This window comes from Pavona decussata, unplaced genomic scaffold, assembly GCF_977016875.1.
Source record: "Pavona decussata unplaced genomic scaffold, jaPavDecu1.1 SCAFFOLD_83, whole genome shotgun sequence".
Taxonomy (NCBI): domain Eukaryota; kingdom Metazoa; phylum Cnidaria; class Anthozoa; order Scleractinia; family Agariciidae; genus Pavona; species Pavona decussata.
The window spans coordinates 1763887-1789519 of record NW_028145501.1 but is presented as its reverse complement, the minus strand read 5'-3'; the positions used below and the strand labels follow the sequence as shown (position 1 = coordinate 1789519).

At 37.8% G+C, this 25633-nt stretch overlaps 3 long non-coding RNA genes across 14 annotated transcripts in view; 2 read left to right on the top strand and 1 right to left on the bottom strand.

The window, feature by feature from the left end:
* Window positions 1–25633, top strand: part of LOC146475772 (uncharacterized) — a 238143-nt gene that overhangs the window by 3177 nt on the left and 209333 nt on the right. For 4 of the 12 annotated variants that reach the window (XR_014865829.1, XR_014865831.1, XR_014865830.1 and 1 more), the window contains one exon: window positions 14779–15302. The exons of the other annotated variants lie outside the window; for them this stretch is intronic. This is a non-coding gene — a long non-coding RNA (uncharacterized LOC146475772). Of the gene's footprint in view, window positions 1–14778; window positions 15303–25633 lie in introns of those variants that run through there. 12 annotated transcript variants of the gene reach the window in all.
* On the top strand, window positions 17144–18921 carry LOC146475782 (uncharacterized). Its single transcript, XR_014865838.1, has 2 exons — window positions 17144–18523; window positions 18655–18921. It is a non-coding gene; the product is annotated as an uncharacterized LOC146475782 (long non-coding RNA).
* LOC146475781 (uncharacterized) lies at window positions 21772–25536 on the bottom strand. Its single transcript, XR_014865780.1, has 3 exons — window positions 25464–25536; window positions 25281–25361; window positions 21772–22190 (listed from the first exon to the last, which is right to left on the bottom strand). It is a non-coding gene; the product is annotated as an uncharacterized LOC146475781 (long non-coding RNA).

Here is a 25633-nt window from a genome sequence, read left to right as displayed (position 1 = left end):
AACAGTTGGATAAAAAATATATTTGACTGGCAAATTTGATTCAAATCATTCTAGTTCTTATTATCAATGACAGACACAAGATTACTTAAATTTTGAAGATTTATTCTTAAATTACTTAAGGGCCCCAATTTGGATAACTCAGAAAATAGTCAATTGAACTCAGTGGTGAACTTTTTCAGTACCATCAGATATTTAATAGCAGAGAACATACAAGACAGCTACATTGTGCATCAAAACTTAGCCAAAAGAATACAAAAGGTTAACATTATCAGTATAGTCAAGGAAACTGAGAGAAAGACCACAACAGAATACCTACTGACATCTGAAACTTTCTTCTTCACAACTTGACGCTTACCAGAATACTCATCCTTAAACTTATGTAACAAAAATTGATGATAATGTGACAGACACAATGTACCTTGTATTCTGGAAAATCCAGTTTGACCAAGAAAGCTAGAAAAGCGACAAACGACAAAAGCAACTTGTAAATATCAATTAACATCAACATGAAAGACAAATTAATTTGATGGATGGTAACACAGCCTGTACATGTAGCATCAAATACGTTAAGGTCTGTGAAATTCAGTTTTTTTTTTAGTCATTCCATAATCCAAGCTAGGACTGAATATTCATGTTCAAAATTTTCATTAAAAATTTTATGCTAAGAAATTTATCTTTGTATGAATTCTGTTTAAGATCTGTATTTTCCACATACATACTTAGATCAGATTGACCAATCAGGCTTGCTATCAGAACTGACCACACACTTGTTTATGAAAGTGCCTCCAAAGAATGCTGTTACTTTATAGGTGGTCTAAGCACCAGCCATTACTACAGACTTGATAAGGACTACTCTCTCCCAGACAATCACATTAGACAGACTACTGATACTGCTGGGCTCAAACTGTTCACTAAACAACAGTCTTTTAAGGACTACTCTCACTTAGACCATCGCACTAGACAGACTACAGATAATCCTGGGCTCAAATTATTCACTAAGCAACAGTCTTTTTATGGACTACTATCACCCAGACAATCTCACTAGACAGACTACTGATAATCGTGGGTTTAAGAGCGACTTTCCACAAATATCGACCAAGTGGTGGCACAAGTCAAAAAATCGATTTTGTTCATATTTTGCTCATAGGTAGTCCCTAGTGAGAAACAAACTGAGCTGTAGTTAGTTTTTCCAAATACCGCTTCCTTTCGCGTAATTATGCGAAAAACGATTTTGTCTCATTTGAGCTCAAAGTCCGCTTTCGGCGGGATGGAATTTTCCTTAACTTTCGACGGGTCGCGTATCAATCCACAGACTGTTACTAACCTGCAAATGGCATTTATTGCTCTATTAGGTCTTCTTCTTCTGTTTCACGGAAAAACATTTAAAACCTAACTTACTTTTACGTCCGAAATAGGTTTAGAAAAGCATGCTATAAATGCAAATTTTCAGCAACCACATTTTAGCACTAAAACATTGCCAATTTTACCCACGGGCGATAACTTAGATTTCCCTATAATGACTTTCTATGGCTTCACTGTATACCTATTGATCATAATATAAAAACAAAACTCTGGGTAAATGAAAATAAATGACCCGCTAGGCTTCAGATTTGTCAGCATTTTCTTGAGAAGCGTAAAAAAGATGGCGTGACACACTGTCACGGGTACAAATATTTTTTCCTTTTAGAAAAGAAAATGAAGCGACATTTAAAAGGAAGCATTTTTCATTCGCAGTAGAAAAATCTTTGGATCGAAAGTTCGGTAGCGTTACGGACAAATATATATTTCGGCTGCGTTTCATAACTGGAAATTTCAGAGTAACCGTTCGCTCTGATGCGGAGTCCAGTTCGTTATTGTGTAATATTATTATGTTGAAACAAATAATTGGAAAATTTTTTTTTCCTCTTTCTTTATCACTGCCATGAATAAATTAAACTAGAAATAGGTAAAACGCAGCAGATTTGAACGACATTAACCTGATTAAAAGTTTCGACTGTTATGTTAATTACTGCATCGTTTGCGTGAAATATACGTTCGAAGTAATGTTTGTTTCCCTCGTCCGTTGATCATGAGCGAGTTTTTTAGATCTCTGTAAATAAAGAAAGGGAAGAGAAATAGCATAAAGGGTCCATCTCCGTTTTTAAAAACATTGTCTATAGAGTTTTCCAATCATCATACATCTAAAAATGAGAGCTCGTGATTAGTGAATTATAGATGCAAAAACTGCGTGATTTAGTTTATTAATTAAATTTGCAAAAGAAAGCACACGCACACTCAACGACAATAACAACAACCAAAAAAAGGGAAAAAAGTAATAACAAAAAGTAATAACAATAAAGGCCGTAACAAATTTAATGAAACCAAGATAGTGGTCAATACCCGTGTTATTAGTAATGTTATTTTGCTGCGCTTTTTGATCCTGAAATATTCTTTATGTGAAGATCAACGTAATTAACTAATTAGATTTTTGAACGTCCTCATTGCTTTTTTGGACGTATGAATAAATTGAATTATTATTACACCAGAGAAACAGTAAGGAACTGTAAACTAAACGGCGAGCATGGAAGTTTGGTGTTCGTTTACGTTGATAGTTGGTGGGCAATGTTCGTTTGATCGCAGACAGAACAAGGTCCAGAGAGATTAAGTACCCCTGTTGTCCTGTACAAAGAATATTGACCAGCACAAGTCATGTTATGGTTTTTAAGATGTGGAACGAGGTTCAGCTTATTCTTGCCCATTCGGCCACGTTTTCAACGCCAGGAAACATCAAGACGATGACGATTTGGGCTTATCTGTTGAGAAACATTTATCACAAAAGACACTTATCGGCCCCGGTAAGTTACTGGGACTTTCGAGAAACGGGCCCCAGGGCTTATAAGAGGCAGTTTAAGGTATTACTTGGGCGGAGCGCCAAGTTATAAAATAGGATTTCTTCGTATACGCCAAAACGCAGTGATCTACTGCGCGTGCGCTACATGTTGGCCGAGTCTCAATCTCGTCCCCAGAGCCCGCGCACGTTTAAGGCCAGCGGTGGCCACACGTCCACGAGCTCTGGGCTAATCCAGGAGGGAGAGGTCAACTCGTGGGCTCGGCTGTCCGGATGATACGGGCCATCGTGACGTCACTTCCTGTGAGGCGCGAGATTTTGTCCAGTTTCGAAAATGGCGCTGGTGATTTTGTTGCATCAAACGATTTTTTTTTCCAGCCAGGCTCCGGATGGGGTTTGTTTTCTTGCTGAGTAGACTTTTAATCTTCTTATCTCGATATAGGTAAGTGTTCACTTATTTTCAACCATGAATTATGCTGAAAATATTGCAGTGAAGAGTTACGTGTACTTGCGCTAATCGGAAAAGCTGAGATTGTCCGCGCCAGAAAAATTACATCTTATTAATTACACAAAGTACTGGTGAAACTGACATTTGGCTCGAGACGAGGTCAAATCTTAGTGCAATCGTTCCAGTTGAGATTAGTAGGTTATATTCAAATGTAAAAATGATCAGTACGTTTGTTTCGCCGAGTGAAAAAACAGTGAAAATTATAAGTTTGTGTTTATTGCTGAAACTTGACCTGAAGTTATAGAATTTGCCTCTAACATTATTAAAATAATTGATAGATACAAAATGATGATTCAAAGGAGTTTATTTTAATTTACCCATGCCATTTAACCTTTGTAAAGAAGACTTTTGCTGAGCAACCTAGAATTTTGAAAAAGCTTGCAAAATATGCGGACGCCCGAGGAAACCGACTTTCTTTTGAACTGATCATTAGTTTTTGCGAGAAATTTCACGAAATTTCACACCAAATCGGCAACTCCTGACTCAGTTTTCTGGCCGAACATATTCACAATATCTTCAGCTATCTCTAGAGCTCTGATAAAGAGACATCTTGTCATAGAAATAAACTTATCAACTGAAATGATCCACAAAACAAATGAGCAAGGAGACGATAAATGCTGTGTTTCAGTTGATTTACATTAGTAAGACGATGGAAGAGTAGAAGTTGAGTTAAACTTAAGTACTAGTCCAGAGAGTAATTGAATTTTCCTTATGTATTCCAAATCTATGAGAGAAAAACTTGTGCATTGCCCCTAGAATTTTGATGTTTACTGATACAGAATGTTTGGACTATTATGCCTTGAAGCTGGCGTCAGCCGCTCGGCCTCGCAAGGAAAGTCTTGTCATATTTTCCTGTTTTTGTGAGATAATTAAACAAAAAAAGCAAACCCCATTGCCCATTAACAATTACCAACTGGCAAATTACTTAGTACTAAACGGTTATTTGCAACGTAGCTTTTCCGATAGCTTGAGAAAAAAATGTTTTCGCCTTTCTTTTCGCGAGCGCTCGACCAGACAGTACCGGAGAAATGCGTTTAAACCCACTGATCATTTTTATTAAGTTGTTAGATAATTGTTTTAAATGGCCAATCCAAAGCTCTTAACCACAGTAAGATCTCACTTTTCCCTCCTTGTTAGATTATTTTGGATTCTCAAGTTATCTTTCTTCAAAGATGCGCAGGCCGTCACTGTTTTGTCGCATTTGCTATCAACAAGTGTCAAACTTTTGCGTATTTTCATACTTGAAATATTAACCTCATGAGCGATAGTGCTGTTTTCATGTATTATGGTGATAGGTTAAATCATAGCAATGATTCTTTGACGGCCTTGCGTACAATTATTTGACTGATCATCCAAGAAAAAAATTTGGCGAGTTTGTAGTTTATCAATCATTCAAACTTCCCGGGTTTTACAGGAAGTGACGTCACGATGGCCCGTATCATCCGGACAAACAATCCGATTGCGAAAAGCCGAAGTTGACCCCTCCCTCCTGGGCTAATCAGAAACCGGAAGTAAGGATCCTGCTTCCGGTTTAAAGGGGGATACTGCTGACCGTGAGGAAGACAGCCTCTGGTAAAGAGCATCAAAGGCCAAGAAAACGAGTGAAAATGGCGACAACCTCCATCCCTCCCGTTTGCCAGTGATTGTCATTCATGTGAGACGTCCTTGAAAACAAAACAACCAAAACAAAGGCTGCGTAAAATCTGGGTTTGTCGGCAATTTGCCTCTCTCAACCGCGACAAATTCATTTGGCACATTTTCAGGTCGTTTTAGAAAACCAAACATTTTGCATAGGCAGGGGTAAAAAAACATATATAGGCTATGGCGATTAGAAACCATTTGTTGTACTATACGCATTTGGAATTAAATTAAGCTTGTTTTCGCTTGTAAAATGTAGTTTTTAAAACTTAAAAATGGGGGTGAATATACGCAGTCCACGCAGTATGAGATAGCCAAGTTTTTTCATGACACCACGGTAAAGTTAATAGCGAAAGGAAAATAGAGCCTGGTCGGAGGTTATATAAGCTTCAACCTAATTAACTAAACAGGGTAAAGATTTTCAAACATTCGATAAACTTCAGCAAGATATCGTTCCCAACCTGATTGCCGTCGACGACAGATACCAACAAATGTTTACAAACGTAAGTTTTTTTTTCCGTCGTGAAATTTACAAACGCCGGATAGGTTTCACAAGATCAGCTTTTGCTTACCCAGATACCATGATCCCAGAATAAATACAATAAAATGGCAGAAGTACATTTAATAACAAGACACAACTCTGTAAACGTTCAAACAAAATAATCAGCAACTTGAAAATCTAAGCTTAACAGAAAGATCGGCAATTTTTTTTCAATTTACACACTCAGTGTAAGCTTAAGAAACTCACCCTAAAAAAAATATTTTACCTGCACTCGATGTGGTTTATCAGTCCTATGAGCTGCAAACTTACAAAGCTCACAAATGAGCTGTTGTGTAAAGAGTGACAACGATCGCTATTCCAAGCGTTAATATTTTTGTCTTTCTGTCCATCCGCTTTCTGAACCACTTTTTGGGCCACGCATTCTTGAATACTCCGCTTTTACGCAGTGGTAACGAAGGCCCGTTGGTTTTCCTTGTTCAAGTTCAATTATGTTTCTGCTAGGCTGCTGAAAGGATATCTGTTCCTGTTCAACAAAGTAATCTTCAATAAATTCTGCTCCAGTGAGATCAACTCGCAGACTTCGCGGTGCGAATGGATTACAAGTTTGCTTCTTTTAGTTCCTTCAACAGCACGAGAAAGGCTGTTAAACTCTTATCCGCTTTAGACAATGTTAAGAACGATTTTCAACGGCCAGCATTGACTATGAACCACATTTCAGAGTCGATAATTAGAGGAGTTTTTCCGAAAATTGTCAGGTCCTTCGCTAACCTCGACTGTCGCAAGTGTCATACTGTCATTCAGCTTTGTCAAACGCTGCAACATATCGCAAAGGTTTTCGCGCCTTTTTTGTTTAGTCATGTGATTTGACTTGTTATCTTTTTCGTGCTTACTTACTGCAAGAAAAAAAAAAAACGTGTGAAAATTTAGTTGCATTTCGATTCTATGGCGGTTTTTGCTTCGATACCTTTGACAGCCTATTTCATTTCTTGTTTTGAAACCTCCGATTCAAAGACACTTCCGGTAAAATGTAATATCCAATCAGATTTCGTTTTGCTGGATTTTGACATTGATTAGCCCAGAGGTCTTGCTTCCTTGGTGCTGACCAAAAGGAATGCAGCCTCTGGGAACGAGATTGGCCGAGTCTGCGAGTTTGCATGTATTCATCATAAGCCGCCATCACGGGACAAAAAACAAGGACGTAAAATTAACACAACGAATATCGTATTCTTAAAAGAAAACAGCTAGTATGTGTGTTGTTTGATAACTCCTTCCATTGAACGAAACTAAGGGGCAACTTTCCTTTCAGGACGGATATTTTCCAAAAGTTTGACTTCAATTAACCTCACACGCTCTTTTGGCTCTTCTCGATAAATCCCCATTCGGTGTCAAACGTAATCGATAAGATCAGGCCGTAAACACTGAATTTACGTACAGCCGAGCAAAACATTTCATTTCCCTGAAAACGTTCAATTAACTTTAAAGATTCAAGACCATTCCGTGGGTGAAAGGTTTAGGGTAAAGTAGGAAAATAAAACCAAAGCTTCGAAAAGAAATTTCATTCGGGGTCCAGTGTGAGCGATAAAATCTATTCACCAGAACAAATGTAAACACTGAAAGTTTGCTAATGCACATTGACAATCAACGCTTGACGAATTAATTTCTTTATTTACGTTCCCTTGGATAAAACCAAAATGTGATCGTTACGGGAAAACAGGGAAAAAGGTGAACGCACGGGCACGCCAAATTACCACGCTGAACGTACAATCTGAAAAAAAAAATCTTTCCTTCGGAGTCGAGTGTCAGCGATAAGATCGATTCATTGGAACAAAGGTAAACGCCGAAAATTTGCATATTCATACCAACAACAACTGAGTACCGCAACGAAAACGCATTTTTATTTTTACGTTGGATAAAGCCAAAATAGCAACTTTAGCACCCGGGCTTTACCAAAACTGAAAGCCCCTTCCGATGTTACAAAACGTTGAAAGAAGCCGTCGTTTGGATGCAGAAAGGAATTGCCACGCTGAAAACACCCGGAAGAAATCGGTCACGTGCTAGGCAACCAAAATCGTTCACGTGTATCAAGTTTCATCCGGCGACGCGGCATTCAGAAGGAAAATATTTTCGGCGGTTCCTGGACGGTCTCTGCTTGTTATTCAATCGCCACGGGAGCTGCAGTGTCTTTCCACTTTATAAACCCAGCTTCTTTCATTTAAAGCCCTTTCAAATCCTGGAAACACTCTCTTTTGTGTCATGATATTTTGTCCAACCACTAAAATAATGAACGTACACTTCGACCTTTGCGTTGCCTTCCAGTGCGAGTGAAGTTTATTTTCTTTTTTGCGTGTTTAATAAACAAATAACTGTAGACATAATTTGAAATAGTTCATTCTTTGGTCACTCACAGAGCGCTTTGATTTTGTCATTAAAGTTCTGTCCTATTCCAGTGATCATGAAATAGATACGTTGAGTTAACTTTCTGCGGGGGCACCCAACGACAGTTTTCTCTCCAATCCTTTGAAACACAATTTTAGGCTATGCGGAGTTCTTTTAAAGCTCTGTAGGTTCATTTCAATACAATACAATATATACAATACAATACAATACAATACAATACAATACAATACAATACAATACAATATTTATTTCGCCATATACACAACATTTACAGATGGGAAGAAAAAATGAAGAAAAAAATTGAAGAAAGAAAATAAATGGCGAGGAAACCTGAAAGAAACCACGAGGCTTATAACAAGTCAGGCTTCCTCACTTAACTAATCTTATATTAGAATTACAATATGGACTTATGGTAAATTAACTTTGACCGCGCACACGTACACATACACATATTAAGTAAGTTAGTTAGTTAAGAATTACAGCCTTACAGAAGTTAATACCTAGAAAGAAGAAATTCTTTAAGCTTTCTTTTAAAAGAAGCGGAGGAGGGAGAACTAGTTATGTCAGAAGTTAGCGAATTATAAAAGTTTGGGCCTTGAAAGTAAATTGAAAACTTCCTGGTGTTCGTTCTGCATATCTTCCTGGTGTTCGTTCTGCATTTCAGGCCGTGCTATAATATTTTTATTTGTTCGGTCATTCTAGGGGAACGTGCGTCTTTTCGAAATTTCTAGGGTATTTTTGTCCATTTCCCGAAAACCTTATCAAATCTTAGGTCTTATTTCCTTTCCGAAAATCTTAGCTGACCTTTCTTCGGTACCTGAAACCACATTTTTGTCAATCCGAAAACACCAGCCCTTAAATTTCCCACATCAACGAACGTTCGGGGTGAAAATTCCCCTTAGAAAATTGTAGGGGATTAAGGGCCTTCCGAACAGATAATTTACCGAAACGATCTGTTGGGTGCCCCTGTTTCTGTAAATGGGATGTTCTGTGGGGTTTGTCTTATCCGCACGCGTCCCATATAGAACGCATGTCTTTTCGCACGCGTGTCATATTGCACGTTCTGCGTGACATTTTGCGGTCGTGCGCTGTTACCAGTGAAAAAGCTGGAACATCTCTCATAGCAAGCCCAGAAAAAAAGGGTATCAGGGTGGAAAGGTATTCGCACAAATACCCCTCTGTCGCCAAAATTCATCATTACCACTGGAACTGCAAATACTCCTTTGTCGTCAAAATCCATCATTATCTTAGATGCACCTCATGGTTACAAAATCCGACGTGCTTAGTATTAAAGAGAATAATGTTTTATTTTGTTTGCGTGACATTTTCGGTCGAACTACATCATGCCTTAGACTCTCAGCGAATCTTTTATCGTTCACCTGTCACGAGGGGGGTGAATAGGGGTATGTAAATCCGCCGATCCGCTAAAATTAATGGCTGATTCCGTCGATCCGCTCAAAAAATCAACTAAATCCGAATCCACAAATTGTTTGCCGCGTTGGATGATACGCGAGATGCAAAGCGACTTCAGTTGTTGGAGTTGCCTTGCGTGCTATTGTGTTTTAGCGTTGAGGATGACTATCAACGAAATAGTTATGTAACCAACCTCTGTATCGAAACAAAATCTTGCAGATACGAGAAAAAAGAACAAACTTAAACTTCCTAACAACCAAAATCCAAAATCCGGGCCCCAAAACTGGATAAAACCGCGATCCGCTGTGGTCATAGGATCCGGAGATCCGTTAAAATTTTGCTCTGAATCCAGAATTCGGGCTAAAATATTTACCAAATCCGCCGATCCGTAGACCTATTCACCCCCCTCTGTCACCAAAGACTGAACTAACGTGCATGCTCAGATACTCCTAATACAACGGCGCCCAAGTAAACGCTCCTACAGCGTCTTGTTCCTGGATAAATAGGAGAGAAGGTAGACACAGCGGGCGTTTTCCATTTACCAAAAGATTCCGGAAAATTCCGAGAATTTCGGTGGGAAATGTTTATCGGTGAAGAATGTGTTCCATTTAACACATGTTCCATCCATTTCCTTCTCCGTCCGATGTATTCCGCACAAAAAATACAAAATGGCGGCACAATTTTTGTGGTTAAACGAAATTGTAGAGTCGGTCTTTGGAAGAAGAGAGTCCCGTGAATTCAAAAAATTATGATGACATTGCTATCCTGGCGACGATTGCAACCTATACGAGACGCGATCTTCACCAAAATCAAGGTTTTTATGAAAATATTTTGCCGCGATATAGATAAGCTTATACGATTGATGAATTTAAAAGCCACTCCAGGATGATTTGAGGGACCATTGAAGCTCTGTGCAGAGAAGTACAAGCCACAGGAAGAGCTGCTCAACGACACGCACTTGAAACAGCTGCTGTGAAAGGGTGAATGACAAAAGACCTTGTTTAATTACACATGCAAAATTTTAGGCTTCAAGGCGGGAAATAATCGGAACACTCAAAGAACCCGAGGGTGAGATGTAATGTTTTCTTCGATAAATACTACTTACCATTGACATACATGGCACAGTTGTGATAAATTAACGCTTGAAAATCTGGAGCCAAGCCATGACACACCGAGCATTCGTATAAAGTACTACTCGAGGATAGGAAAATCACCGAGGGAGTAGAAGAAGGCGGCATATTTCCTTACCGAAGATATGGTCGTGAACAGCCTGGAACTGGTCAAACCTTGTGAAACTCATAAATGGAACACGCAGTTCCATCGGAAAAGTTTCCAACGGGAAAACGGGACTACCTTTTCACAAGTTCCATTCTTTCCGGAAATGTTTCAGTGGAGCGAACCAAAAAAAGCATGTTCCATTTACAACCCAACCGGAATTTCTGGAGTATCTTGGTAAATGGAAAACGCCCAGAAATACCAAATGTATAGGAGCCGTAGCATGTCCTTATTGCTACTTCGTGACATTGACACAATGTTCTGTTTTAGTTATTTTTCGTTTCTCTCCAGAAAGAAGTCGTTTCCTCTTTATCAGTTGTGGATGAGTTAAGGGGGACAATTAACATACCGACCAAATTTGACGGCATTTAAAATGCTTTGTTGGACTTCGAATATAATGTGCTCGTTTCTGAGTATTTATTTTTCGTGCGAAGTATTGAAGCAAACGGACATTAGTTAGGAAAACTAGTCGCTTAAAATGGTCTTTATCCCCAATTTTAAATCATCATGGCAGAAGAAGACATCGAAACATAGAAATCTTTATGGTGACACTTCCGGTTCATGGTTGTCACGCAACAGTGTAGCTTGCGAGTTTTTTATTAGAAAAATATAGAAATGTTTATTAATTCGTAAACTGGATTGTTTTGTCAAAGTTCTCTTGATTCAGAGGGTAAGAGTACAGAAATAACCCCAGTGCGGGTTAATGAAGAATTCGATGCTAAATTCTTGTTAAAACGTGCATGAAATGATCATGAAATACTAAAAATGAACTCGTCGACACACTAATTATGCTTGTATCGAGCACAGATAGATGAAGAAGATGCCCAAATCTTATGTTAGATTGTTGATTAAGGTATCAGCTTAGTTTCCCTACCTTTATGTCTCAAAATAATGCACGTTTTTGAATCTCTTTTGGCCTTCGTAGTTCGCGGTCACCGGCTATGCCACGCCATTGTTTACAATGCGAATGCCAGATTTTCGACAGGGTAGGTGATCAATTCGAAGCCCTGCGAGTCACTTAAAATAATTTACCCAAACCTTTGTTTTGATATTATGATTGATAAGTACACAGTGAAGCCATAGAAAGTCATTTTATGATAATCTAAGTTATCGCACATGGGTAAAATTTACGGTATTTAAGTTCGAAAATTTGGTTGTTAAAAATTTGCATTTATAGCATGTTGTTCTAGATCAGTTTCGGGCATAAAAGTAACGTATGTTTAGAATGTTTTTTCTGTGGAACAGAAGTAGAAGACCTAGAAAAACAGTTGATGTTATTTCAAGATCCGTGACAGACTGTGGATTGATACGCAGCCGGCCAAAGTTAAGGAAAAATCCGTCCGGCGGGAAGCGGATTTTGGCTCAACTGAGTTGAAAATCGTTTTTCGCATGTTTACGCGTAAGGAAGCCGTATTTGAAAAAACTAACTACAGCCCGTTTTGTTTCTTAATAGGGCTTACCTATGAGCAAAATATGAGCGAAATCGATTTTTTGACTTGTGCCACCAAAAGTTGATTTCGGTCGATATTTGTGGGAAGCCGCTCTTAAACCTTTCACTAAACAACAGTCTTTTTACCAAATACTCTCACAAAGACAATCACACCAAGACTTTTGCAAATATGGAAAGAAAGATTTAGAAGCTGGCAAGCACCATTTTTTAGCCAGTCACAACATGGTATAAATAATAAATGTTTTGGAAAGTTTCTGGCCTATCATTAATAATTCTTGAATGAAACAGCACCACAGAAAATCAGAGGGTCTCATCACAATTTCATAGACTCAAAAGTTAGAGACCACTTTATATAGCATAATAAACGGTACTATAGGAAGCTACTGCCACATGTTTTCTATTTGAATGAGATACTCAAGATGTCATACTCAAGGACATAGATTACACATTGAAAAGTTAGACACCACCTTTAATAAACAGCAGCAACGGAAAATACTTCTTAGTAGCTTTCATTAATTTTTGAATGGTCACATTTTAGATTTGATCCACGGACTCAAAAGTTAGAACCATCTTGGACAGGGCAATAAACAGCACCACAGAAAAGTACTGCTCAGCAGTTTTCATTTGAAAGATTGCAGTTTAGGTTTTCATCCGCAGACTCAAAAATAAGACCTGCATTGTACAACACAGTAATCAGCACCACAGGAAAGTACATGTATTACTCAATAGCTTCATTTCATTTGAATGGGTTCAATCACTGGGGGATAGAGTCCACAGACCTTAAACATAGGACCACCTTGTACAGCATAATAAACACCTCCACAGGAAAGTACTGCTCATTAGCTTTCATTTGAATGGTCACACTTTAGGATTTAATCCACTGACGTAAAAGTGAGAACCACCTTGTACAGCATAATATTATAAACAGCACCACAGGAAAGCACTGCTCATTAGCTTTCATTTGAATGGTCACACGTCAGGATTTAATCCATTGACTCAAAAGTTAGAACCACCTTGTACAACACAGTAATCAGCACCACAGGAAAGTATTGCTCAGAAGCTTTTATTTGAATTGGCACATTTGGAATTTCATCTGTAGACTGAAAAGTTAGAAACACATAGTGCAGCATAATAAACAGCACCACAACAAAGTTCAAGACGATAGCTAAGCTTCCCTATCAATGGTTGCACTTGAGGATTTGATCAACAGACTCAAAAGTTAGAACCATGTTGTACAGTGTAATAAACAGCACCCAAAAATTAGAACCTCCTTGCATGGTGTATCAAACAGCACCGCAGGAAAGGACTGTTCATAAGCTTTTATTTGAATGGTCACATGTTAGGATGCGATCAACAGACTTTAATGTTTGAGCCATTTTATCGAAAAGCTTCTTCAAAAAAGGATTTATTGTGTGACTTAATAACTGTCAAGTCAAACTGTAAACGAGGCATCATAAAACTGTGAAAGAGACATCATACTGTTGTGCATAGACAGAAGACCGATGTAAGATTTTATTCTCTTTGGATTAAAATGAGCATGTAATAATGGAAAATAAATTTCCTCCCAGACTCAAAAGTAAGAACCATCTTGTACAACATAATAAACAACACCACAGGAAAGTATTGCTCAGTAGCTGTCATTTGAATGGTCACACTTTAGGATTTCATTCACAGACTCAAAAGTTAGAACCACCTTGTTCAGCATAATAAACAGCACCACAGGAAAGTACTACTCAGTAGCTTTCATTTGAATTTCATTTGAATTTCACTTTAGGATTTCATCCGCAAAATAAAAGTGATGGGACTACAATTGCAAGTGCTAAAGAATATCCATATGTTTCAGGCTTGGCCTTTCATCAGTGGAACTCATTTATTTTCGTTGGACCGTTATTGGGTAAATGTAGCTAGTTCCGTGACAAATTAATTGGCGGTATCTCTGTCGTCATTTAATTTAAGTTGTGTTCCCCATTCGTCTTAAGTCAACACGACTTAAATTAAACGACGGCAGAGAGATAGGCCGTCATGTGTTTAAGTCAAGAAGCGCGAGCTTATCCACTAGACCACGGAGGCTTCGTGTAACAAAGAGGGGTCAAAGTTACCTAGAAGTAGGTTGTGTATTCTATTGTTATTTCTGGTCCTATTGTTTTCGGTGAATATATTACTGTTAATTAGGCATATTATATTCTGCACGTGCAGAATTTGGTTATCGGGTGCGTTTTTGTAACACACACACAAAAAAAGTAAAACAAAAGGTTTACAACGAACGAAAATATCTTGTTTACAAGTTCAGAAGACTCTAATCAAAGATTTTGTAACTATCGAAAGAAATTGTCGAATTGATGAAAATATATGGGTTGTGAGAGCGTGCTAATTGTTAAACAAATCGCTTCGGGAATCATTTTCCTACAAACTTATATTTCGTGGGAAATGGTAATAATTAGCTTGGCAAAGGAAATGCAGCAATAAAATAACAAACCATTGAAAGAAATAACCGCGTGATTCGCCATTTTGATAAAAATAGTTTGTGTAAGCGTGCAAATTGGGAGTAAATCTGATGAAAACAGCTAGCAAAACGTAACTCCAACAGGGAGCAAATTGAATTAAAAACAAAATATCTGATATACCTGCAAATTCTCCTAACTGATATTGAAAGTATTGTATGCTAGAATCACGGAGAATTGTTGTTTTGAGCTTGCATGGGAAAGGATTCATGCCACTGAGCTTGTTTACGAAACATTTCCATTTACCTTGCTTTTCTTTTGTTTCAGTTATTCGTCTCAAGTTGGACGCACTTAAGCGAGGACAAGAATAACGAAGAACAAGCAAAGCTTTATCACACTGTAATTCATAGGAGGGTTTCAGGTAAATTTTTACACAACTTGTACGAAGTCGCGCTACAAAAGGATTTGGATTATCTACCGAGATTAGCACAATTTCTTGGAAATCGTAGTCTGAACGTCGGCAAAAAAAAAATGTAGATTCGAAATATTAACCATACTTGAAACAGAATTTGTAAACAGAAACGTGAATGCAAATAATTACGTTTTCAAAACAAAAACAAATGTGGCCTAGCATTGAATTTGAATTTTTCGTTTGTTTTAAGCTTTCAAAAACGTGACATTTTTAAACATATTTCGTGGCGAGCCAAACCTTTGTAGCGCGGCTTTTGGAAGAAAAGTCTTTCGGATTATCGGCTTTCAACTACACGATGCAAATTTTCAGAAGACAGAATTCATCGAAGGTATTTTGAATTTGACTCTAGTTTGCAAGGCAACAGCCAATTCGAAATCGACTTTTGGAAGAAAAACTTTCGGATTGTCAGTTTTCAACTGCACGATGCAAATTTTCAGAAGACAGAATTCATCGCACGTATTTTGAATGTACATGTAGTTTGCCAGTTTTAAATTTCAAACTACAAGTAGTTATAATAGGGTAATCAAGAAACTTGAACTTTAGTTTCGAATAGTGCTCCGTCAATTACTTTCAGGAAACTTTTTTACAGGGAAAATACTTGCTAAAAGTTTGGTTTTGAATAGCTGTTGATTGAGACTTTGCATCGTGTATATTTTCTAGAACGAATTGAAAATTCACTTGCTTCTTGTAGTCGAAATTATTTTCATTTTTCTCTAAATTGCAATGAAGTTGCTGGTGATGCGTTTTCATCTCGTTACAAAAATCGTGTTATCAAAAAATACTTTACTGTTTGTTAGCCATTTACTTAACTCCTTACAAAAATCGTAGCTTTTGGTTTCCAAAAAAGACTTAAAACACATTTTGCCAACCAGTTAAACTTCAAATTTTTACTTTACTGTTTGTTAGTCATTTACTTAACTCCTTACAAATATCGTAGTTTTTGCTATCAAAGAAAGAAAAGACCAATAAACATTTTGCCAGCAAGTTAAATTTTCTTTACTCTTCGCTAGTCATTTACTTATTCAAATAGTAGTATTATTGTTTAATCAAGTACTCTAGTAAGCAACGCAGTTTTCAATGTAAAATAAGTATTTTATTGTCTTGTAAATAATAGTAACAATCAATAAAGAACAGCATTGTTGAATCAACTTGTGTTTATTACTTACAGTGTATTCAATAGCATGATTACAAAAGCATCCGGGAAACTAGTCATTTTGTAGGCTATCTCTTTTACTTTTTTTTGCCTAGGAGAGGTTGCCGACCGGGAAAAAAAATTCTGCACTTTTAAAAGGGTTCTGGTAGAAATTCAAAACATACTTGTTCTTTTGAAGGGCTAAATCTGTCCAAAACACCGTACAGATTTTTCCCGCCAAAAGACTTAGTATATTTTTCACTTCAAACCAGACTCCAGTCAAAAGCGCAGTTCTTTTTTCCCAAGAGCACAAATCAATACATGAAAAGACTTAGTTAAATTTCACCTAGTTTTCTGGCCCTATTTAAACGCGCAGTAATAACCTAGGCAACAATGCTTACATTTTCGAAAAAGACATTAATAAGACTTAGAATATTTCTACATAGAGTTTTCAGCCTGCCAAACAAATTTGAACGTAAAAGCGTAGCGATTTTTTTGTCAAAACTCAAATGCTTTCTAAACTGTTTTTACAGCGGTTACCAATAACACGCGACCTACGGCATTCAAAAGAGTCGGATAAAGTTGCGTGTTGGTGGACGTCAATCAAACAAAAGCCGTTGAAATTATTTTGAATTCTGACAAGATTCCAAGGTAACCCGGCAAGAAACTAAGAATTTTACCTCGCTAAGAGAAGGTAAACTTTATTTAAATTGATTCTCGAGCCAGATCAAGCGCAAAAAAAAAGGTTTTTTTGAATTAAAAATTTCAATTTTCACTGCACGTGATAATTTACTCACTTGCACGCATCGCTGATTTATTACCAGGTGTAGCGATTTCAAATGTTTCATAAAAAAATACGGCTTCGTCTAAACAATGCCCATTTTTTTAGATAATATGGCTTGGAAATCAACTTTCATAAAGTTTACCATCCGTCAGTGGATAAAACTGTCAATTTCTTGGTTCTGTTGCCTTGAAATGGTCTCAGAATTCAAAATAATTTCAACGGCTTTTCTTTGATTGACGTCCACCAAAACGCAACTTTATCGGAGTCTTTTAAAGGCGATAGGTCGCGTGTCATTGGTAACCGCTGTAAAGACGCAACTACATTTTCAAAACAATTTTGCCTAAACGACATCAATAACACTTAGGATATTATGCAAACTGTTTTTAAAGACGCAAAGTTTAAGGGCAGTTTTGAAAGCATGACATATACATCATTCCAGGATCCACGCAAACTTAATTCAACATTCAAAATATTTTCCACGATTTTCTTTGAACAAATAAACTGATGAGCGGCACTTTCAGCAAAGAAATCTTGCTGACCGATTCTCTGACCGATTTCGCCTGATAACTGACTTAATACTACCAATATTAGCTAGAAGAAAACGATTACAAGAAACCAAATAAATAAAATGCGCGCCTTAGTTTTAAATCCTGGAGTAGTGGTTATGTCAGCTTTCAACAGAAAACTAGGCTCCGCGATTACATGCTACGTACCCCAATGCTTTTATCCATCAGCAAACTAAAGGAGCTTGTCGTGGTTTAAAAAACGCTTTTTGTGCCTTAAAACACGTGTCTAGTACATTTGCCGATTGTCGAATTCGGTTGCAATGTATTTCAAGTGATTAATTTTTCCGCTTTTCATTTCCTTAACGACCGCTCTTCCAATTCCAAATCTAGTAAATTACTGCATGATAGATACACAACACCACTTTCCTCCTTTAAATTGCATGGATTCATTTGTGAAATCATTAAATGTAACCATTCAAAAGAAAGCTACTGAGTAGTACTTTCCTAAACTATGCTGCTGTTTATTATGCTGTACTGTACAAGGTAGTTCTAACTTTTGAGTCAGTGGATGAAATCGTAACGTGTGACCATTCAAATGAAAGCTACTGAGCAGTACTTCCCTGCGGTTCTGTTTCTTCTGCTGTATAAGGTGGTTCTAAAATTTGAGTCAGTGGACGGAATCGTAAAGTGTGATCATTGAAATGAAAGCTACTGAGCAGTACTTCCCTGTGGTGCTGTTTCTTATGCTGTATAACGCGGATCTGGGTTTTTAGTCAGTGGACGAAAACGTAAAGCGTGATCATTGAGATGAAAGCTACTGAGCAGTACTTCTCTCTGGTGCTGTTTCTTATGCTGTATAAGATGGTTCTAGTATTGAGTCAGAGGATGAAATCTTATAGTGTGATAATTGAAATGAAAGCTACTGAGCAATACTTCGCTGCGGTGCTGTTTCTTATGCTGTATAAGGTGGTTCTTGTATTTGAGTCAGTGCACGAAATCTTATAGTGTGATAATTGAAATGAAAGCTAATGAGCAGTACTTCCCTGCGGTGCTGTTTCTTATGCTGTATAAGGTGGTTCTAAAATTTGAGTCAGGGGACGAAATCATAAAGTGTGATGATTGAAATTAAAGCTACTAAGCAGTACTTCCCTGCCGTGCTGTGTCTTACGCTGTATAAGGTGGTTCTTGTATTTGAGTTAGTGGACGAAATCTTATAGTGTGATTTAATTGAAATGAAAGCTACTGAGCAGTACTTCTCTCTGGTGCTGTTTCTTATGCTGTATAAGATGGTTCTAGTATTGAGTCAGAGGATGAAATCTTATAGTGTGATAATTGAAATGAAAGCTAATGAGCAGTACTTCCCTGCGGTGCTGTTTCTTATGCTGTATAAGGTGGTTCTTGTATTTGAGTCAGTGCACGAAATCTTATAGTGTGATAATTGAAATGAAAGCTAATGAGCAGTACTTCCCTGTGGTGCTGTTTCTTATGCTGTATAAGGTGGTTCCAGCATTTGAGTCAGTGGACGAAATCATAAAGTGTGATGATTGAAATTAAAGCTACTAAGCAGTACTTCCCTGTGGTGCTGTTTCTTATGCTGTATAAGGTGGTTCTTGTATTTGAGTCAGTGCACGAAATCTTATAGTGTGATAATTGAAATGAAAGCTAATGAGCAGTACTTCCCTGCCGTGCTGTTTCTTATGTTGTATAAGGTGGTTCTAAGATTTGAGTCAGTGGACGAAATCGTAAAGTGTGATGATTGAAATGAAAGCTACTGAGCTGTACTTCCCTGTGATGCTGTTTCGTATGCTGTATAAGGTGGTTCTAAGATTTGAGTCAGTGGACGAAATCCTAAAGTGTGATCATTGAAATGAAAGCTACTGAGCAGTACTTCCCTGTGATGCTGTTTCTTATTCTGTATAAGGTGGTTCTAAGATTTGAGTCAGTGGACGAAATCGTAAAGTATGATCATTGAAATGAAAGCTACTGAGCAGTACTTCCCTGCGGTGCTGTGAGGTGGTTCAAGCAGTTGAGTCAGTGGACGAAATCGTAAAATGTAACCATTCAAATGAAAGCTACCAAGAAGTATTTTCCTGTGTGATGCACAGGTGTTTTCCTATTAGGAGTTCACATGTGACCATTCAAATGAACAGTACAGTACTTTCTTGTGGTGCTTTAAATGCTGTATAAGGTGGTTCCAACTATTTTGTCTGTGGATGAAATCCTTAAGTGTTGAAATGCAAGTTACTTAGTGCTACTTTCCGGTGAAATGTTTACTAAGCTACATGTATACATGGTAATTCTCACTTTTGTGTGCATCTATGAAATTCTGTTCATTTAAATGAAAGCTACTGAGTAGAAGTTTTTGGTCGAGGTCCAAGTCCTCGAGTATAAATAAAGCTATGTTATGTTTATGTTATGTTACGTTATGTTATGTTGTCCAGTGGTGCTGTTAATTACACCGTGGATAGTGGGTGTAACGTCTGAGTCTGTGGATTTTATCATCCAGTGCAACCACTGAATAGAAAGCCACCAAGTTGAATTTTGATGTGGTGTTGTGAAGGGTGGTTCTTATTTTACAGTCTGTGGATGAAATCCTAAAGTGTGACCATTCAAATGAAAGCTACTGAGCAGTTATTTCCTGTGGTGCTGTTTGTTATGCTGTGATTCAAATGAAAGCTACTGAGCATTACGTTCTTGTGATGCTGTTTGTTATGCCGTGATTCGTGTGATAGCTACTGAGCAGTACTTTCCTTTGGTGCTGTTTGTTATGCTGTGTTTCAAATGAAAGCTACTGAGCAGTACTTTCCTGTGGTGCTGTTTGTTATGCTGTGTTTCAAATGAAAGCTGTTTGTTATGCTTTAATTTGTATGAAACTGAGCAGTACTTTCCTGTGGTGCTGTTTGTTATGCTGTAATTTGTATGAAAGCTACTGAGCAGTACTTTCCTTTGGTGCAAAGGTGGTGCTCACTTTTGAGTCCATGGATGAAATTCGAAAGTGTGACCATTCAAATAAAAGCCATTTAATATGAAGCAGTACTTTCCTGTGGTGCTGTTTGTTATGCTGTACTAGGTGGTTCTAGATTTTGGGTGTGTGGATTAAATCTTGCAGTGTCACCATTCAAAATAGTGAAAGCTATTTAACAATTATTCCATGAGCGCGGGTTGGATATGAGATGGTAAATAGCCAACGAGGCGCAAAGCGCCGAGTTGGCTATAACCAATCTCATATCCAACAAGCGTGAATGGAATAATTGTTTTATTAAATTCTCCGCATTTGGGTATTGCTGTTGAAGTTTACTGAATTTTATTTCAAGTAAAAAATTCAAATTGAAACAACCGGATGTTGAGGCAACTTCCGACCAAAGCGCGCGAAACTTAATGATCACATGACACGCGCAGCTCTTTGCAAACAGAGTTGAATGAAAAATCGAAAGCGAAGAAGATCGGACACAGTCGGACATCTCAAATTCAAGAAACGTTTAAATGTACGAGTTACCACCTTTCTGAGACAAGCATTCAAGTCCTTTTGAAGTTCCAGCTCATCGAGAAGTGTAATAGTTGTGCACATTTGAGCAAATGTTTTGCTGTGTGGTGCTGAGCGAAGGAAGGGATCAAGGACGGCTTTTTTTAACGCTGAACTGAATTCCTCGCAGACGTTTTAAAACACTTAAGGCAAGTCCAAGTGTGCGAGGTACAACCTCACTGAGCCAAGCATTCAGTGCAAGTTTTTACACTTCAAGCTTATTGAGAAGCGTAAGAGCTGTGCACGTTTGTGCAAATGTTTTGCTGAGTGGCGCCGAGCGACGGAAACGAACATTATGGCCGCCGCTCGCATGGATTTCAAAGATGAACTTTTGTAACTGGAGCCCTCGTAAATGCGTAGAAACGTTAAAAGGCAGGCATTAAGCTCTTCTTAAGAAATTTCTTCGATCGGTTTTAACCTCTTGCCGCCAGGATTTGCAAGCCATCCTGAAATTTTTGAAGATAACCGGTTGTTATGTTGTTGTTGTTGTTGTTGTTAATTTTATGTGATCTAAATCGTAAAATTGTGCAATTTTTCTGATTTTAAAGGAAACTCATTAAATGGTGTCATACCGAACTTTGTGGCTTTTATTGTTGTTATATTGAGATGGCATTGTTTAGTATTTGTTTCTGTTCTTTTTTTCTCCATTTTTCCGAAGAAAAAACTTTCGCTTCCCGCTGAAAAAAAATTTAGCTTACCGACACCTGGGGCATTCGTTTTCCATATAAGGTCAAACTACGGCATATGAGCTGACAACCGGGATTTAGTGAACCAATCAGAATGCTAGAAATGCAATATCCGAGGCTGAGAATTTAATAATGAGCAATACTCTCCTATGGTGCTGATCATTTTGCAGTACAAGGTGGTTCTTAATTTTGAGTCTGCGGGTGAAATCCTTAAATGTTACAATGTACATGAAATAATAACTTAATATGTGCTCATGCACTATATAGAAGTTTAACAGCTGAGTACAGATTATTTGAATCTTTGCATCCTTCATTTCTCAAGTTTAAGTCAGTTTAAATTGTTGTCAGTTGTTGTTTTGTATAATCTGGTGAGTTTTAGAAATTTGAAGAAAAAACTCACACTTCCTCTTAATGGGCCACACAAAAGTTGCACTATAACCCCAAAACTGTTTTGAGCCTACAGACATTTCAGCCCTTTCTCTTATTTGAACCCTGTTTTTCTAAGGCAATCTTTTTGCATACCTCTGTAAGTGAGATAAGTTTCCTGGCTACTTGTAATCCTGTTTCAGATGATTTTACGCTTTGCCTCATTGCTTGCTTACTTGCTTGATTCTGGTATCTTAAGGTTTGTTAATCCTGGATAGAAATAAAGTACGCACTTATTAAGAGAATTAGTTAGGTTTACAAAGTAACAGGCAAGAAACAGTCTTCAAATAACACAGGGTTTTTACTTCAAAAAACATGTTCTGGATGACCTACATCCATCTTCAGTTTCAAATGCAACTTGAACCTCTACACCAGTTTCGACAGCGGAAATCAGAGAAAAATGGTGAAGAAATTGTGTTTCGAGTACAAATTGTTGTGTTATCCTGGCGATGAGCTAGCAGACATCTCAAATCATTATTCAGGCCACAGACTTTCTGCGGAATTTTCCAGTCCTTCTGGGAATTCAACAGCCAAAAAATTACAGGTTTGATTGTGAATAATTTGTACTGAAATACTATTCTAATTGACTGATTCTTGTATTCTGATCAGTTTTGCTTCGAAATGGACTTGTAGTTCCTTCAAATCGCTTGCTCGTCTCTTATCTCGCATTTACAATTATACACGTTTCTTTCTTAGGCGTAAACAAAGACTTTTCTGAATAAATAATTTTTTAGGAATTTCAAAGCTTTTTGTCTGTTTTGATTTCTTTTTTCCTTAACAAAATGTGACAACTGCATAATCTTGCATAAACAAACACATGCCTTCGAGACAGACCAAATTTCGCCCATGTGATGCAAGGATCAAATTTCATTGAAATTTTGGACATTTTTACTTACAAGTCTGCTTTTTTTAACATTTTTAATTGGCAATTAGTATGTTTTATTCTATAATTAGCAATTTTAACTATTTTAGACCAAAGGGGTGTTGGTTGTGTATCTTTACTGCACATGGGGTTGGAAAAACCCACTTTGCAAATTTGGGCAAATTTTGGAAACCCTCTGGAAACAATGGGTGATCAATGGCAGCACTGTACCTATTCATAAAGTTGCCTCTAAGACCTTTAAAGAAAAACAGACTCCCTCTGTCGCTTTTTCTCTTAAATTGCCCTGCCTTTCTATGGCATGAACACCTTGCTTGAAGCAAACATTGCCTCTAATTTAGTGGTAAATTTAAAAGACAGTCGATGCACTGCTGAAAGGGAGAAAACACTGAGCTCCCACGATAAAAACGCACTCTAACGGTGGAATAAAGCATTCGCAAATTTAAAACACAGCCTTTTATTACTGTGACTCGTTGCATAGCTCTATAATACGCTACAATGATTACCAGAGAACCAAAACACCAAACAGCCATGGCAAGAAGCACAACACCTTGTGAAAAAAACTATTAGCCGGGCCCGGCATTACAACAACTACAGAATGAAGCTCATGACACGATACAAACAAATTATGATTAATTACTGTCTTAACATTGCAGGAATCTTAACAAGAAAGGCAGATAAAACTATCACCCACTTAAACGAGCCAAACCAAAACCTAGCTAAAATGCCCTGTGTGGTATAAAAACACCGTCGCTGAAAACACAGAATAAGAGGCCATAGTCAAAATGAAGAGAATTCAAAATAGGAAAATCAAAACTCATCAGGCACAAATTAATGACCTGTGATGTTGAACATACGATGGTTAAACCCAAGGCTCTATCAAATCCTCCAAACCCGCTACAAACACTTGGGAGTAGCGCAAGCTTTAACAACCAATTTAGCTCTGAAAGAACATACTCATGTAAGCTAGATTTAAAAAGGCTAACACACATGCCAGGGAGTGGTGTAGTCTTGTCAGTCTATTTACACACCAACTTCTAAACCACTAGCAGCCCAAATTACAAAATCATTATTTTCATCAGAAAACTTGTACTGGCTTTTGCCTCAAAAGATTTTTCAGCATTATTACCTGGAATTTACATTGAAGGAATATTTTTTCAGTCAATTATCAATTTTGCCGTGATTTCATACCAATATGGCTACAAGGAATAGCTCAGCAAACTCAAACACAATGTTAGACAAGAAAAATAAAATTTTTGTTTCCTCTTCATACTGAATTATTCAATCTGTCAGTTATAGCATAATTTCTTCGCTGTGAACTCTCCAATTTCCACCATTTAAACTGTCAAGTACTACTTAGAAGTTATTCTTTCTATTTACTGCTTCAAAAAGGTTTGTTTTCTTTCTAAAAATGGCATATTAGAGTCTTAAATTCATTCATGTGGCCACCATTTTGATAGAAAGCCTTTTCTTTCTAGGTTCCAGATCATGGCTACACTGTATGTGACATCACACAGGTATGGATGAGTTGGTCCCGTCCCTGGCCTCATGATATACGCACCAATAATGGATTCTGATTGGGCTGTTTTTGTTGAAGACAATCAAAACAATAGATGCCTTCTTGGAGAGAGCAGAGTTTCATCCAAGTTTAATGAATAAATTAATATGCACATTTGCGACTATGATGAAGAGAAAAAAATGGCGAAAAAGATACCCGACCAAAAACTTGACACTGTCTGCCCTTAGGGCATCCCGCGTAAAAAGCCTCTGTATAATTAACAAACATTCCATGAGCACGCGTTGGATATCAGATGATAGATAGCCAACGAGGCGCGAAGCGCCGAGTTGGCTATAATAATCTCATACCCAACAAGCGCGAGTGGAATAATATTATTGTTAAATATTAAAAACTATCAAGTAATATTGGTAGGCTTTGCTGATTTCCTTTTCAAGAGCAACCAGAAAACAATTTATGGTCGCTACCTCTCGGGCATGGTATAATGGCTCATGGCTCATATACCATGGCCGCTCAGCCAATCAAAACCCTGGAATTGCATTATACAATGATCCAGTTTTTAAAAATGAACATTATCCGAGCATTTTAGTGACTTTTTTCAGTGGGGGAGACGGAGCATTTTAGTTCAAACAATGGAGCATTCAGGTGGAGCGGGAAACGAAAGCATAATGTACAAAAGCCAATTTTGATTCGATTTCTAAACCCAATCAAAGTCAAACCATGGATTCCATTCGATTAAGTTCGATTAAAAAACGTTCCATTACGTACGCCGGGCGTGCGCCGAGCCCCTAATCGGCTAAAATTGAAGTAAATGTCCCTTCGTCTCGCAGCCGTTACTTTAATACACACTTATTAAGGAAACAATTAACCACATGACAGTACAAAGCAGAAAGGTTAAGCTCACCCGTTCGCCTTGCCTGTGTAGCTGCAGTGACTTGCAGTTCTGCAGACCGCGTTCTCCCAGCTTTCAGCTCTCTAACCAGCACTGAAAGGCGAGCTAGGTGTTTCCAGTTTATCTATATATGCAAAAGTACAAAAAGATTCCTAACAGAGGGAACATAAAAGCGCAGTTGTAAAGTTTACTGACCTACTTTCTGTCACATGTTCAACGCTTCTTGCCGCAAGATGGCCGAACTAACAACTTCCAAGCTTACAAAGATTCATGGGCAATGACACGTAACTCGCGCGTTGATCGCGCGAGGGGCAAATCCGCGAATGTTGCTGCATATATGCAGCAGTAAAACGCTTTTGCCCCAT